At 41.0% G+C, this 16091-nt stretch overlaps 1 long non-coding RNA gene across 2 annotated transcripts in view; it reads left to right on the top strand.

Moving 5' to 3' along the window:
- LOC120381401 overlaps nucleotides 1-16091 on the top strand; it is a 143382-nt gene that overhangs the window by 7302 nt on the left and 119989 nt on the right. For both annotated transcript variants that reach the window (XR_005588047.1, XR_005588048.1), the window contains exon 3: nucleotides 6705-6753. This is a non-coding gene — a long non-coding RNA (uncharacterized LOC120381401). The remainder of the gene's footprint in view (nucleotides 1-6704; nucleotides 6754-16091) is intronic.

Genomic DNA, 16091 nt, shown 5'->3' with positions numbered 1-16091 from the left:
ACACTTACAATGAAAGTTCTGTTAGCACATGAAAACACTTTTAAAAGTGCAGTAGATTGAGTGAATTTACAGGGAAAGCTTTCAGCTTTTAAAGAATGCCTGTTCAATTATTTAAAAGTAGTTGAAAACTGTTTAAACTAACGAGGGTTTAATTACGAAAAAGTTCAATGTGGCTATGTAAGGAATATTAAGTAAGTTGTCTTTGTCTCATAATTTTTAATTTTAGTCGTTGCTTTAGCCTGTTGGGTCACATTTTTTTGTCAGCGCTGAAGGCTGCCATGAATTGGTAATGAGGGCCCCTTGTGCACATGATTTTGGCACCTTGCCAAAATCAACTTCCCAACAGCAAGCTTTCTCTAAAAGAACCTGGAGCATTTTTTTTGTGATTAGGAATCATTTGTGAAAGCTGCTACAACCAGTTGTGTAGGCATGTCAAAATGACTTTGTACAGTATATCTGACACATTCATTTTCTTTCTGTTTTTTCCTAATGTACCAAATTGTTGCTATTATCATTCTAAATTTCCGTAGCTCACTTGCCACCAAAAATAGGTTACAATGAGCTAAGTCATAAGGAGGAAGGCTTTTCTTTTATATGCATATCTTTTTTTCAGTATACCGAAACAGGCTAATTTTATCTCATTTAAGCAGTATACAGTGCTAAGGATTGTTTAAAACACTCCTGGATAAGTAGCAGATGAATTCTTTAAACAGTTAATCTCAGTGAGTAATACTCAGTGAACAGTAAGTAATGAAATTTTCTAGAAGTTTCTTTGTGTGCACAGTAAAAGTTAACCTTTTTAATATAACTATTCAGATATAGGCAGAATGTTGTAATTTTTTAAAAAACCTTTGAATTTATCCTAAATTTTAAAAAATCTGGCTATGAAGCTTTCTGGAATAGTGTGCAACTGCTGCAAGTCCTTTATTATTAAAAACGGAACAGGAGAGTTACTTTAAACATTAATAAAGAACTGAGAAAGTTGACATTTCAGTGTTTTCAGAGATCAAAATTTTGTAGAGATTGTCACTGTATTTTATATGCACTTATTTATTTTTTATATTATCTAAATAAATTTGGCCCAGTAAATGAATAGTTCACTATTGTACTCTTGAATGTTTTTTTAGTTAAATCTATTTCCAACAATGAAGTACAGTAATTGTAACAGGAGGTCCTTAGTTTCCATACTGTATAGCTTGCACCAGTACTGAAGGCAGATTTCAGTGTCTACTCGATGTAAAGGGAATATATGAAGCAAGATTTTTGTAAAGATTTTATTTTACTTATCAGTACTTGTGGTTTTAGCCTTTTAATTGCTTTTTTCCTCTTATATTTTAATCTATTTTCACCTTGACTTATAAGCAAAGTCAAGTTTAATAAGCAGCATCAGTAAGAAACGAGGCTTTCATCACCACACTACTCTGCTCCCTTTTGCAATAGCACCTGCAGTTAGAATGAGCTTTGTAGGCATTGTGTATTTCTCTTTTAAGCATACATACATTTTCTATAAAGTGTATTGTTCTTTCCTTTATTATTACACAATGCAAGATGTAACTAGATTTAGGGAAAAGCACCTGGAACAACTTGAGAAGCTTTAAGAAACCTTCAGGGTCTGAAAATGCATATTAATTTCTTTAGAAAAGTGTTTGTGCATTATTGTGTTGCTGTGGACTGAATTATGATACTGTACGTTCTTTCCTAACATTTGAATTGTAACACATGGCGTTTGCAGAGGAGAAAACTGACAAGATTAAAAATACATTGAAATAATGATTGGCCGTGTTTCTGAAACAGCACACCATGTGTAAGATCTAATAGATTTTAGTGGAGATTTTATTTTTAGGTTTGCCAAAGGGGTGAAAATATATTGCAGCTGAATCCTGTTTTACTCTGAAGTATTGCCGGAAAATGACAATATAGTGTATAAAAGGAAATGTCACAGTAGCATTTGGGAGAGGGGGAAATAAATCTTGTATCCAATATATAAAAATAATTTTTGCTTGTCTCTCTAAATTAGATATAGTTGATTTAACCTCCCTTATCCCTCCACCCCCCAATTTCTATCCCATTCCTTGCTAACTACATTTTAAAGCAAGGTTTTCAATACAAAAAGTGAGCACTGGCTAGCAATACTTTGTGCATTGCTTGTAGAGTTTCATATTTTATGGAGGTAAGGGGGAAGACTGAGTTATAAATCATAGCATGTACTGCTCTAGAAACTTTGTGAGCCATTTTCTAAATCCAAAGTCAAGTTCTCTATTGTGGTAAGAGATTGTTACAGTGTCTAAAGTAAAGGAGAGTTTGCAAAGAAACTGAAGACAGTGTACATTTTATTTTAGACTACTGTAAAGTTCACAAAAGTACCTGATATGCTAGTTAGTATTTTGCTTCATCAAAAAATATTGGCTAAGTCAGTAAATAATATTTAACGTTATTTCCTCTTTCTAAATCCTGAAACAACAAATGAATATTTCTTCACTACAGCCAGGTTGATACATGACCTGGTTTGTTAAGTTTCCTGGAGACTTTCAAAAGTAAAGCATACTAAATATTCCCCATGAAGTGATTTTTACAATTCTCTGAAATGGTGTTATTTTAACTTCCTAATTGGCATTCTTTAACTTTTGTTTTTTGTTTGTTTATGAAGGTATCACTAGTGTGAAGAATTGTATTTACTCTGATTCTACTCTATAGAACAGCTGAACTTCCAATTGCTGATTTTAACTTAATAAAATAATTGGTCCTCATTCAAAATATTACAGTTTTGCTTTGTAGTTTGCACTGTTAACCATGACACATCGATGCTTGAGGATTTTGCGAATAGTGCAGTGACAAAAGGACATTATATGTCATTTTTTTCCAATGTGTAACAATATCTAAAGTACTTTTTCCCCCTACTTAAAAAATCAAATAAACACATAACAAAGCATGTTCGATTCACGAGGATAACAAACAGACTTGAAAAGACAGCCTTCAGATTCAGTAATTTGCACCGTCATTTTTAAAACTTGAGAAATGAAACAGAGGATTTTTTTAAATGCATTTCATTCATGTAAACTGAGCACTTTGTTCTATATGGTCTAAATTCCAGCAATGAGATAAATAAATTGCTACACTGGATAGAACATAATTATTGAATTTTGGCAGAACTTCAGTGAACTCTGCCATGAAAGATTAACGTACACAGTGCACTCTTAGATTCTAAAGTAACAGAGTTAGATAAGAGGAGTACATACCAGACTCCAAACTTCATGAGTTAGAAAAAAAAGAAGATGATGTGCTAAATTAAAATGTTAGTTTTGTTACAAGCTACTAATGGTAATGTGTTGTCGGCTCAGTGATAAAAAGTACAGTAAATGACTAGAAATGCCAATTTAAGATGAAATTATTTTATTTTTCATCTTCAGACTTTTAGCATTATATAAGAGTAGTATGATTGCTGTGTATTCTTATGCAACGGGAATACAAGCATCCAGACTACTTATAGTGTACAGTGGTGTAATTTACTAATGGGATCTCATTTTATTAGCATGTTATGTGCGTTTTCTTATTATATATATTTTTTCTGTGCAGTGATTTTAAGGGTCTGAATAAAAATGTGTGAGTTTCCTCAGAGACTACATGCAGACAAAATAGTTCTTGATAATATTCCCTTCTCTATTATTTCTGCAGCAGACTCTCAAAAGTTTACAAAGTTTGTTTTAATTAAAAAATTGTTGGTATAACCACACCATATTCTGATTGGTTATTAAATAATTACTGTATCCAAATATTGTTTTTAATTGAGAACAATGATATATGATCTTAGATTTGTCAAATTTCCCAAGAAGGACCAATAGAATTACATAGCCTTTTTAAATATCTGCAACCCATTCTCTAAGGGAAAAAATGGACAAGGATTTAACCCTGCCCTTCTTAAAATGGCCATGACATACTAACGTGACCCAGAAAACCCCTGTTCCTGGTAGTAATTCCAATGTCAACTCTGCTTTCTGCACACAACAATCACCCAGATATTCAGTAGTTTCTGGCTGTGGCAGGGCTTTCTGTCCAGGTGGCGATGCTCTCTTTTCCCTTCATGTAGCATGTTCTGCACCAGTCACCAGCCACTATCCTGTTTCCAGTTTACAAGTAACCGAGTGGACAAACTCCATGTGTACGTATGCACATGCACACTACCGGACTCATTGGTTTAAGGGGAATTGTCCTAATAAATCCCATCAGATCTACAGTCTGAAATGAGAGGGATTTGGGCAGTGTGTCCATCGGAGTGTTTGCTTGCTCTTTACCCCACCACCAGGCTATCATCTGCAATACTGTGAATTACGGTAGAATGAATTCATATCTATATTTTAAAATGTTAATGGCTCAGCATCTCGTAAAAATCCCATTTCTTCTAAGGCACTGTTCATCTCATTCCCAGACACATCTCTTATTATGCTGTTCTCCTATTAGCAATGCTAGTGAGTGTGGCAGTTGAGGAAATGTGAACACTTGGGGCCTGATCTAAAGCTCATTGTAATCACTGGAAAGAATCCCATTGACTTCACTGGGCTTCGAATCGTACCCATGGTGAGCAAGCCTTTGTAGGATGCAATTTTTTTTTTCTTTCCATGACTGCTTAACCATTTGTGGTAGAGCGTAATTTTCCTGCTCCCCTGCTTAAGTGTCTCTTAACTCTAAACAGAATCAGCATCTATCTCTCTTAAAAGCTGAAGATATGATTCTGGGTATTTCACTTGGTTCCTGATTGTAGTATCATCTTCTACAAGCAGTCCCATTGTCTTCAGTGGCCTGACTTGTGGAGGATGGTAATACAGTTAGGAAGGGTGGTGGAATGAGCTCCGAATTTTGTAAAAAGAAGTAGCATCTAAGAGCTTTTTTTTCCCAGATAGTTTGCATTCTTTTGTTTCTAAACTTATTCCCATAACCTTGCTTTGATTAGATAAAGCAGTGTCACTATTTCCAATTTATTTACGTGGGTGTGCTAACACATTCTCACTTGAAAAAACTACATAATATAAAATATTTCCAAGAGGAATCAGATTTAAATTCCCAGTTCCACTGTTTTGATAATTAAAAACACCTTTCCCCCCCAGTAAAGTTGATTTCAACAATGAAAATATTTTTAACAAAGTAAAACAGTTACCATCGATTAGGGAATAGCAGAAAGAGCATTCTCTCTTCTTCACATGGACAACTAATATGTTCATACTGTGAAACCAGGTTATAATTTTACCACAATATGATTGTGGCCTGTTAACTTTCTTAATTCCCCTAGGATATTAAAGGGCTAGCTGTGTGGCCCAGTGAATGTTCTATACAGCAACCCATCCAGCATTTGTAATATTATTGAATATATAGTTGTTGGGTGCATTTTTAAAGGGATGCCCAATATGCATAGGTGTGGCACACAAAGCTTGGAAGTATGAAGAAGATAGATTAAGGGACAAATCTTGCCCTCCTTTCCCAGCATATATGGAGAACCTTGGATGCAGCAGAACCAATGCTGCTATGTGGTGGGAGGCAGCAGAATTTGGACAGCCTGTGCAGGGAATGCATGCCATCTAGGTGCTGCTGTGCATGGTCATGGAGGGATTTTGGTGGTGGGAGGGCGGGAGAGAGGCCAAATAGATTTGTGGATCCGTTAGTGATTTCTCCACAAAGAAAGAGAGTATAATGGCAGAGCTAGTATCCAGGAATCAGCTCCACAATTCCTCTGTCTGGAAGAGGGAGAAGAATCATTCATTCCAAACCTCAGGGCTCTTGACAGCACATAGTGAAGTTATTTAGGATTTGGTCCCAAGAGGAATTCTCTGTGTCTTCATATAATCCCATAAAATTTAATTTCTGAAGTGGGGGTGAAAATATTAGTCAGGTGAATGTGTTTTTACATTAATGATATTGTGAAATCTTTTTTCCCCAAACATATTAACTGATAAGCAGATAGAAGTATGCTGATGTGACATTTATAGCTCTGTTCTTAGTTAAATGAATGTTATGAAAATAACCATAGCAATTTATACTAAAATATGGTAGTTCGTTTGGCTGTATCAGTATGTTCAAGGATTACTCTTTTTTATACTTTAAGGGAGAAAAAAAAACTATTTGGAAATTTGTACAGACTAGTGTCTATTTCTGACTGGTGTGTCCTGGGAGATTCAGGGATTCCTATATCAGAGTTAATACATTACAAGTAATCACTGTCTCCCCCCCCCAGATGGTACATACAGATGTTTGCATGTCCACCTTAAACACACTGAGAATTCTGAAAGAATGATATTGCAAAAAAGGAATATAAAAATAATGTACTAATCTGGAACTTCATCCTTTGTCAAAAATGAATGATGGGGATGTAAACAAGCAAAATATTTACTTTTCCCTTGTAAGCCAAAAAGACCCAGATTACCATAAGATCAAGATGTTTGCAGTTTATGAAAATATTTTTGACTGAATTGAAATATTGTGCTGGCAGATCAGAGTTGTAATTGTCTTTTATAATCATAGAGTTTGACTAAAAATGCAGGATGAAGTATGATTATGACACTAAAAGTCTGAAATAAAATGTAAAAATAACCAAACAGAAACCAAACCAAAATGAAACCCCACACAATGCATCTCATTTGAAGAGATAAATTAATTTACTAAATTCCACTCTGCAGACTAATAAACATATTTTTAATGTATATCTTTATGACTTTCAGGACCAGACAAGACAATTTTAGACTCACGCTTATTGTGATATCCTCAGTGGTAAGTACCTTAACTGCAATCAAGTTTATTACATTTTTTTGTTGAGGAAAGGCCTTTTTTAAGACCACACTTGCTGCAGCTCAATCACATAACAACTTTATATGTAGTTCTGGAATAATAGGGTAGTAATGTGATATACTCTATAATGCAAATAAGAGTAAAGCACAGGTGGTTGCTAGCATTTGTGTGGCCAGATATACAAGCTTCACTATGGGTACAAGCTACTGCTTTCCTACTTGAGGAAAATGCAATTAAAAGTGGTTTCCAGATGTGCTGGCACACATCCGCTTCTTTCAAAAGTAAATTTTGCAAATATGAAATAAATCGTCAGTGGGTTTTTACATAATAATAAAAAAGATTAGAAATATTGACATTGCCTTTATAAATAAGGTATGCTTAAGAAATGTACAGTAGCATTTCATGTTTGTATTAGGTTCTTTTCCGTATTTTCCATGTGGTTCACAGTTAATCCACTAAATATTGGATGTTTCCTTTAGATTGCATTCTATCTATATTTTGTACATATTTTTGGTCTTTCTCCCTGATTTGTTGCTTCTAATGTTTTCTTGAAAAACAGGATCATTGTCTTCTAGGATTTCATCACTTCCAGATGTTTGTTCTTCACCTGAAGTCATAATCCTCTGTTTTTGACTTCACCATTAGTTGCTGTGGAGATGTCTATGATCTTGCAAACAGAGGATTAAGATTTTTTGGTGAGGAACAAACCATGGAAATTGAAGTACTCTTAAGAAATAAAGATTCTCTTTTCATGTAAAGATTCCTAGTTTAAAAAAAATGTTGGGGGAGAAGTATAAAATATAAACAAATTGTTTCTAATCAAAATATTCTTCAAAACTTTCCATAAGTATCAGGATTTCTTCCAGTTAGTCAAAGAGCAAATCCTATTCACCAGAAATTGGTTCTTGCTTATGAAAAGTCATTTCAACCTCAAAAAGGAACTTTTAAAATTTTTTTAGAAAGTAGGAAATGTTGTTGACTGACCCTTTCCTCTGAATAATTTCTGTTTTGAAAAATCAGCATTTGCTGATGAAAATATTTTTGTCAGAACATTTTCAATCATCTTTAGTAGAAATATGTTTCACATGACAAGCATGTTACATATTTTGCATGTTTTAGTGCTTTCCATCTGTTGATTCTCATTGTGTGGTAAAAATATGAATGAATTTAGGCTCATGGTATGCGTTTGAGGTAGGCAAGTTTTATAAATCTACATTTTGCAGACAAGGAAACTAAGGTACAAAACCATGAAGGCCCAATTCAGCAACCCTTACTCATGTTGAGTAGCATTTACTCTTGTCAATAGCTATATTGAAGCCAATGAAAATTGGTCCTTAAGTGACTTATGCAAAGTCAGTATGTCCATAGCAGAATCAAGAATATACATCAGATTTCTTGGGTGTGTCTGAGTCCTTTAAATATGCTTTAAAGAGAACCCCACAAGGCTCTACCAGCCAGATATTGTCATCAGATCTTCCACTTCTGTCCAAATCTGTCACCAATGCCTCTAACACTGAATGCTAATGCACCTGCTTCTAACCTTTCTGCTATTGTCATTCCTGTATTCTTTGCCACTGCTGACCCTTCCCCCAAACCAAATGCTCTGTGCAAAGATTGTCTCATCTCTCTCTGTGTTTGTTCCTCACCAAGCACAATGGTATTAATGGGGGCCTTTGGGAGCTACCATAATATAAATATTTACTATTAATAATCGTCTCCAAAGCCGCTACAGGAGCTCTTCATTTTTGAACAGTCCAATCTGACTGGCACTTTGCTGCAAATTTGTAGGCTCAATGGAAGAGTCTACATCCCTGAGCAATGAGATGTAGTCTGTTTAGAAGTCATCAGCTCTATCCCTGATCTAGCTATCCAATGACACAGTCTGAATATACATCTGTATTGCTAGTGCAATTGCTATTGTCAATCCCTACTCAGTGTAATCATCATGTTCTTTGATTCCTTCCCCCACCACTCTCTCCCCCTCCAAAAAAACCCAACCTTTCAACATAGCGAGGTACAAGTGACACAGAGTGATTTAGATGATAGATCATCAAAGGCTCCTACTATAGATACAGATTTATACTTCACTCAGAACCGTAGTGTCTGGAGCAGACCATGATGGATAAAATAAGGGATTCTACAGGAGGTAGTAGTCTTGTTGTAGTATTGGAAACAAAATCTCTTCTGCTCCTCTAATGGCTGCCTTGTATACCTTAGGGTATTTTAGTCTCCTGGTGGCCCTCTCCAAGAATGGTGAGGAAGAACATTCTCTGTACTCTTGACTTAGCAGATTCAGCTACTTTCTCCATGCTATCTGCCTTACTTTATCAGAAGTCCAATCACTATGCTTGTGCCTGCCAAAAAAATGCCCCAACTCCACTGTCAGGGACTTCATTTTGATGTACGTTAAACAGGAGAAAATGTTTATTTGCATCTTACAGAATGTATGAGGAAAAAACATAAATCAGAAGGTGGGCCGTTTCCTACACAGCCAGTACTATGGAAGGCATCTATAAACTGCTTCCTCACCTCTCAATTACAGAATATTTTAAGATTAACTGGATTTACAGCATTGCATAAATTATCTAGATTTGACCCTAGTAAGAGAAACAGAAGCCTGACAGGTTCTAAGAAGCTTTCTGGGCTTAACAAATCTGTTTGCATATATAAAATATCACTTAGTGGCCGTTGTGTTTTGCTAGTGGATCCAAATCACACTTTTGAAGAACTTCATGGACATGCAAATGATGAATCCACCCATGAGGTACAAGTGTTTTGTTTTCAGTGACATGTGTAGTGAGACAGGGGCAGACGGGGGGGGAAAGGACTCTGGCTTCTGTCTTTAAAAGAAGACATAAATGGAATACTGACTGCCACCTTAATAAACCATTGAGACAAATATATCAGGTACTATAAAAGTTACACAAGCGGTTTATTCCATGTCACAGCCACCCTACGGTTTTTGCATATTCTTTAGCTGATAATATGCTCTTGTGGATCACTGACCTTCAGGGTACGAAACACCTTGTGACATGTACTCCCACAGTATTCTTTCCAAAAAGTATGGATTGGATGAATTGACTATAAGGTGGATAGAAAGCTGGCTAGATTGTTGGGCTCAACGGGTAGTGATCAATGGTTTGATGTCTGGTTGGCAGCCGGTATCAAGTAGAATGTTCCAAGGGTAGGTCCTGGGGCCAGTTTTGTTCAACATCTTTATTAATGATCTGGATGATGGGATGGATTGCACCCCCAGCAAGTTCGCAGATGACACTAAGCTGTGGGGAGAGGTAGATATGCTGGAGGGTAGGGATAGAGTCCAGAGTGAACTAGACAAATTGGAGGATTGGGCCAAAAGAAATCTGATGAGGTTCAACAAGGACAAGTGCAGAGTCCTGCACTTAGGATGGAAGAGTCCCATGCATAGACTAGGGACCGAGTGGCTAGGCAGCAGTTCTGCAGAAAAGGACCTGGGGATTACAGTGAATGAGAAGCTGGATATGTCAGCAATGTGCCCTTGTTGCCAAGAAGGCTAATGGCATATTGGGCTGCATTAGTAGAAGTATTGCCAGCAGATCGAGGGAAGTGATTATTCCCCTCTATTTGGCACTGGTGAAGCCACACCTGGAGTATTGCATCCAGTTTTGGGGCCCCCACTACAAAAAGGATGTGGACAAATTGGAGAGAGTCTAGCGGAGGACAACGAAAATTATTAGGGGGCTGGGGCACATGACTTACGAGGAGAGGCTGAGGGAAATGGGCTTGTTTAGTCTGCAGAAGAGAAGAGTAAGGGGGGATTTGATAGCAGCCTTCAACTACCTGAAGGGGGGTTCCAAAGAGGATGGAGCTTGGCTGTTCTCAGTGATGGCAGATGACAGAACAAGTAGCAATGGTCTCAAGTTGCATTGGGGGAAGTGTAGGTTGGATATTAGGAAACACTATTTCACTAGGAGGGTGGTGAAGCACTGGAATGGGTTACCTAAGGAGGTGGTGGAATCTCCATCCTTAGAGGTTTTTAAGGCCCGGCTTGACAAAGCCCTGGCTGGGATGATTTAATGGGTGTTAGTCCTGCTTTGAGCAATGGGTTGGACTAGATGACCTCCTGAGGTATCTTCCAACGCTAATCTTCTATGATTCTTCTACGATTCTATGATGAAAAACAAGTACCAACTTCCTTTTGAGCAAACAAGTTTATTATTGGTTAAGTTCTGGTGCTGCTTGTTGAGCACTATATAGGATAAAGACATGGCCCCTGCCCCAAGAAAGACTACAGTGTAAATGGACAACACACATCAGACAGGATGCCCTGGGGCATCTGGAAGAAGGCTCTGTATTAACAACCTTTTAAAAAGATGTAGGTTAGTGTGTGTTGGCTTTGTGGATTAAGTGAGAATTGAGAGAAGATAGTGGGTGCCTGGTGCAAGTAGGTAGCCCTACTGGAATGCATGGGACGTGCTGGTTCTGCTGATGCCCTTTTCACATCACTCATCGGTTGCCACTTCAGAGAAACAACCAACAGTACCGGCAGCACTGGGCTTGGTGTGCGGAGCAGAATCAGACACCGGGGCACAGGAGTGAATGCCCACCCCAACTCCTCTTCCCCCATGGCAGATGATGTCCCAGACCTGCCCCCAGTGGTTCAGTCATCCTCCTCGTTGCCAGGCGAGGCTGTTGCAGGACCTTCTCATGCCAGCTCACTGGACGATTTTGAGGAGCATCAGGCCCTGCTCCAAAGGGTGGCCATGAATTTGGGCCTGGAGGTGGAGGAGATGACAAAGCAGTTGGACACCTTGTTTAATGTGCTCTCGGCAACAACTCCCTTGTGAGTTGCACGGCCGGTGCATGATGGGATCTTGAAAATAGCTAGAGCCCTCTGGCAGACCCTGTCCTCCATTCCACCTACCTCCAAAACGGCTGAAAAGAACTATTTCATCCTGGCTAAAGGGTTCGAATACTTGTACACCCACCCACCTCCGGGGTCACTGGTTGTGTCTGCTACCAACGGGAAAGACATCCAGGCAAACCAGTTCTGCCCCCCCAAAATAAAGTAGCAAAGAGGCTGGACCTTTTTGGAAGAAAGATTTATTAAACATCCAGCCTTCAATTTAGGGTAGCAAATCAGCAGGCTTTATTGGGGAGATATAACTTCAATCTGTGGCACTCCCTCCATGAGTTCAAGGATTCCCTGCCCAAGGACTTGTACAAAGAGTTCAGGGCCCTAGTTGAGGAGGGAATGGCAGTGGCTAGATAAGCCTTCAAAATGGTCTGGGACATGGCCGATTCGGATGCCAGGGTGGTTGCATCGACTGTGGTTATGAGATGTAGATTTTGGCTTCAAACCACAGGCCTGTAGCAGGAGATGCAGTCCTCCATCCAGGACTTCCCATTTGATGGGAATGCAGATGAATGTAAGGTTGCATGGACTTAAGGACACTTGGGCCACACTCTGCTCACTGGTCCTGCATACGCCGCAATTGGCGAGGAAGCATTTCAAGGCCTCCCTCCTCCCCCGCACCAAGGCCTTAGCCACCTCGGCAGGGCTCTGCTAGAAGGAAGGACAGAGACATGAGTTTTAGTCGTTACTACTCTTCCACCTCCCGCACACCTGCTCAACCTGACCATGGGGGCCAGAAGTGCTTGTTTTGAGGGTTCACTCAAAAGTGACATTCCAGTCAACTTCCTGGGTCCATCCTTTTTCCTCAACCACCCCTACTGTTCAGCCTGGTCATGAGTGACCTTGGACCGCTGGGTGCTCGAAATTATATCTCTGGGCTACACCCTACAATTCTTGGCCGCCCTCCTTCCCACTCCCCTTCCCTGTCCCTCTTCAGGGACTCTTCTCACGGGCAACTCCTCATTCAGGAGGTCGAGAACCTCCTGCAGCTGGAGGCAGTAGAGGAGGTCCCTTGCAAAATGAGAGGGAAAGGGTTCTACTCCCATTATTTCCTAATCCCAAAAGCAAAAGGGTGCCTAAGACTCATAAGACCTGTGACACCTCAAACAATCTCTCAAGAAGTATGTTTCATATGGTCTCCCTGGCCTCCATCATTCCCTCCCTGGATCTGGGAAACTGGTATGTTGCCCTCGATTTGAAGGATGCTTATTTTCATATCTCTATCTTCCAAGGGCATAGATGGTTTCTCCGTTTTATGGTGGGCTGGTGCCATTTCCAATTCACGGCCCTGCCATTTGGACTCTCATTGGCCTCACTGGTGATCACTAAATGTATGGCTCCAGTGGCTGCTTAACTGAGGTGTCAAAATGTCCAGGTCTACCTGTATCTTGACACCTCATCAAGGGCAGATCTCGGGATCAGGTACAAAGGAGCCTCAGTCTGGTATGTTCAACCTGCCACAACCTGGACATGTTGATAAATGATAAGAAGTTGACCCTCAGACCGGTGCAATGGATAGAAATCATAAAATGGTGCTCGACTCCATGCAAGTCAGAGCCTTCTTTCCAGAAGCTTGTTTCCAAGCCATGTTGGAGTTGATCTCTCATGTAAGGGACCACCTGCTCACCACTGCTCACACCTGCCTGAGATTGTTAGACCACATGACAGCCTGTACGTACATGGTCCGTCGTGCCTGGCTCCATCTCTGGCCACTGCAAGCGTGGTTGGCGTCAGTCTACATCAGCAACAGGCATGATCTAGACTGGGTAGTCAGGGTGCTGCATCATATACAGTCTTCCTTGGCATGTTGGTTGGACCCTGGATCGGTATTGGAGGGAGTTCCCTTCATGGCCCCATCCTCACCGCTGACCCTGGTCTCCAATGCCTTGGACCTAGTCTGGGGAGCCCACCTGGGCGAGCTCAGCACATAAGGTCGCTGGTCGCAGGACGATCTGTCCCTCCACATAAATGTTTGAGAGCTCCAGCTGGTTTGCTTGGCCTGCCAAGCTTTCCTGCCCCACCTGCGGGGCAAGGTGGTACAGATCCTGATGGACAATATCGCTGCAATGTTTTACATCAACAAGTAGGGTGGAGTCAGGTTGTTGGCCCTTTGCTAAGAAGCTCTCCATCTTTGGGACTTCTGTGTGTAGCATGCCATTCATCTGGTGGCTGTGTACCTTCCCAAGGCCAGGAACGTGGTAGCAGATTGCCTCAGCAGGACTTTCTCTTCTCACCATGAGTGGTCGCTCCATCCGGAGATGGTCAGTGTGATCCCCCAAAGGTGGGGAACTCCCCAAGTGAACTTGTTCGCATCATGCCAGAACAGGAAGTGCCACGTGTTCTGCTTGATTCAGGGGATGGACAGGGGCTCCGTGTCTCACACCTTTTTGCTCCCATGGTCAGGGGCTCTGATGTACGCCTTCCTGCCGGGGCCCTTAATCCACAGCGTCCTCAAGAAGATCAAACAGGACAAGGCGAAGGTGATCCTGGTAGCCCTGGCTTGGCCTCGCCAGCACTAGTTAAACACGGTGCTGGACCTTTGGGTGGCTGCCCCACTGCAGCTGCCTCTCTGGCTGGATCTGCTGTCTCAGAACCACGGCAGTCTTCTGCACCTAAACCTGGCGGCGCTGCCCCTGACATCCTGGCTGCTGAATGCGGAAGAACAGGAGTGCTCGGCCTGTGTCCATCAGATCTTGTTGGGCAGCAGAAAGCCCTCCACCGGGGTGACCTACCTAGCCAAATGGAAAAGTTTCACGAGCTGGGCCTTGAACCAAGATATCAAGACCCAACAAGGCAATCTTCTGCACCTCAAGCTCCATAGTTTATCCCTGTCCTCGATTAAGGTCCATTTGACTGCTATTTCAGCCTTCCACCCTCCATTCCAGGGCAGGGCAGTCTTTGTTCACAACATGACAGTCCGGTTTTTGAAAAGTCTGGAGCGTCTCTACCCTTACATCCCGGACCCCATCTCTCCTTGCAACCTGAATCTCATGCTGGTGGGTCCCCCCCTTTGAGCCTCTGGCTTCCTGCTCAATAACGTCCACACGGTCTCTGAGATCAGGGCGCTTACTTCGACGCGACCATATACAGTGTTCTGTAAGAACTAGGTCCAGCTGCGGCCACACCAAGCATTCCTGCCCAAGGTTATGTCACAGTTTCATACCAGCCAGGACATATATTTACCTGTCTTCTTTCCAAAGCCTCATAAGTTGGAGGAGGAGTGCAAATTGCACTCTCTGGATGTCAGGAAAGCACTTGTCTTCTATTTCAAGAGGACCAAGCTGTTTCATAAGTCAGCGCAGTTGTTCATCATGGTGGCGGACAGGATGAAAGGTTGTCCAGTGTCCGCACAGAGAATTTCACTCTGGATCGCTGCCTGCATCCGTTGCTGCTACAGTCTGGCAAAAGTGCCTCCACCAGTGATTGTAACTTCCCACTCGACTAGGGGGCAAGCCTCGTTGGCAGACTTCCTGGCTCAAGTGCCTATTCAGGATATCTGCAGGGCCGATACCTGGTCATCCATCCACACGTTTACGTCTCATTACGCACTAACCCAGCAGGCCCAAGATGATGCTGGCTTCAGTAGAGCAGTGTTGCAAGCCACATGATGGTGAACTCTGAGCCCATGTCCAGGGATACTGCTTGTGAGTCACCTAAATGTAATCGATATAAGCAAGCACTAGAAAAAACGGTTACCTACCTTTCGTAACTGTTGTTCTTCAAGATGTGTTGCTCATATCCATTACGTTATGCACCCTCCTGCCCTTCTATCAGCGTTGCCAACAAGAAGGAACTGAGAGAGCGTAGGGCTGGCGGAGTCTAATATACTGACTCATGAGTGCGGCACTTCAGAGGGTGCAACTGCCGACCCTCCAGATACCTCTAAGGCAAAAATCTCCGACGACTGTGCATGTGAGCATGTACGCTCCTGAAATGGAATCAACATGAGCAAAACATCTCAAAGAACAACAGTTATGAAAGGTAGGTAACCATTTTTTCAGAATATAAGCACCACCACCACAGAAGAAATCAATGGCTGTACTCCTGAGGAGTACTGAACATACAGCACTCGTCAGTCCCTTTTGAAACTGCCTCAAAGGCCTAGAGACAGAAGACAGCCTTTTTGAGTTTCCCAGCTCTTGTGACCTACATAATTGTCATTCCAGTGATTTCAGCCAACAAAGATTGCCATCAGCTACCTTGGTTTACCTTTTGGTGGCCTACTGCATGACCATACTTTTAGACGGATACATTCATCCCAATTCATAGTGTAAAAAAAATAGAAAGAAAAAGAAACAGCCATCTGTATTTGTTTATAAAATACTGTGTTCCTTTAGCAACAGTGTAGTTCAAAGCAAGCAATGTAAGTTTAATGAGGATCCATTTAGATAGTAACAGTTTTTCAGAGTACTCAGAAATATTAGGG

The sequence above is a fragment of the Mauremys reevesii genome, linkage group 1, assembly GCF_016161935.1.
Source record: "Mauremys reevesii isolate NIE-2019 linkage group 1, ASM1616193v1, whole genome shotgun sequence".
NCBI lineage: Eukaryota > Metazoa > Chordata > Testudines > Geoemydidae > Mauremys > Mauremys reevesii.
The sequence above is the reverse complement of the archived record's forward strand: the minus strand, read 5'-3'. Positions and strand labels throughout refer to the sequence as shown.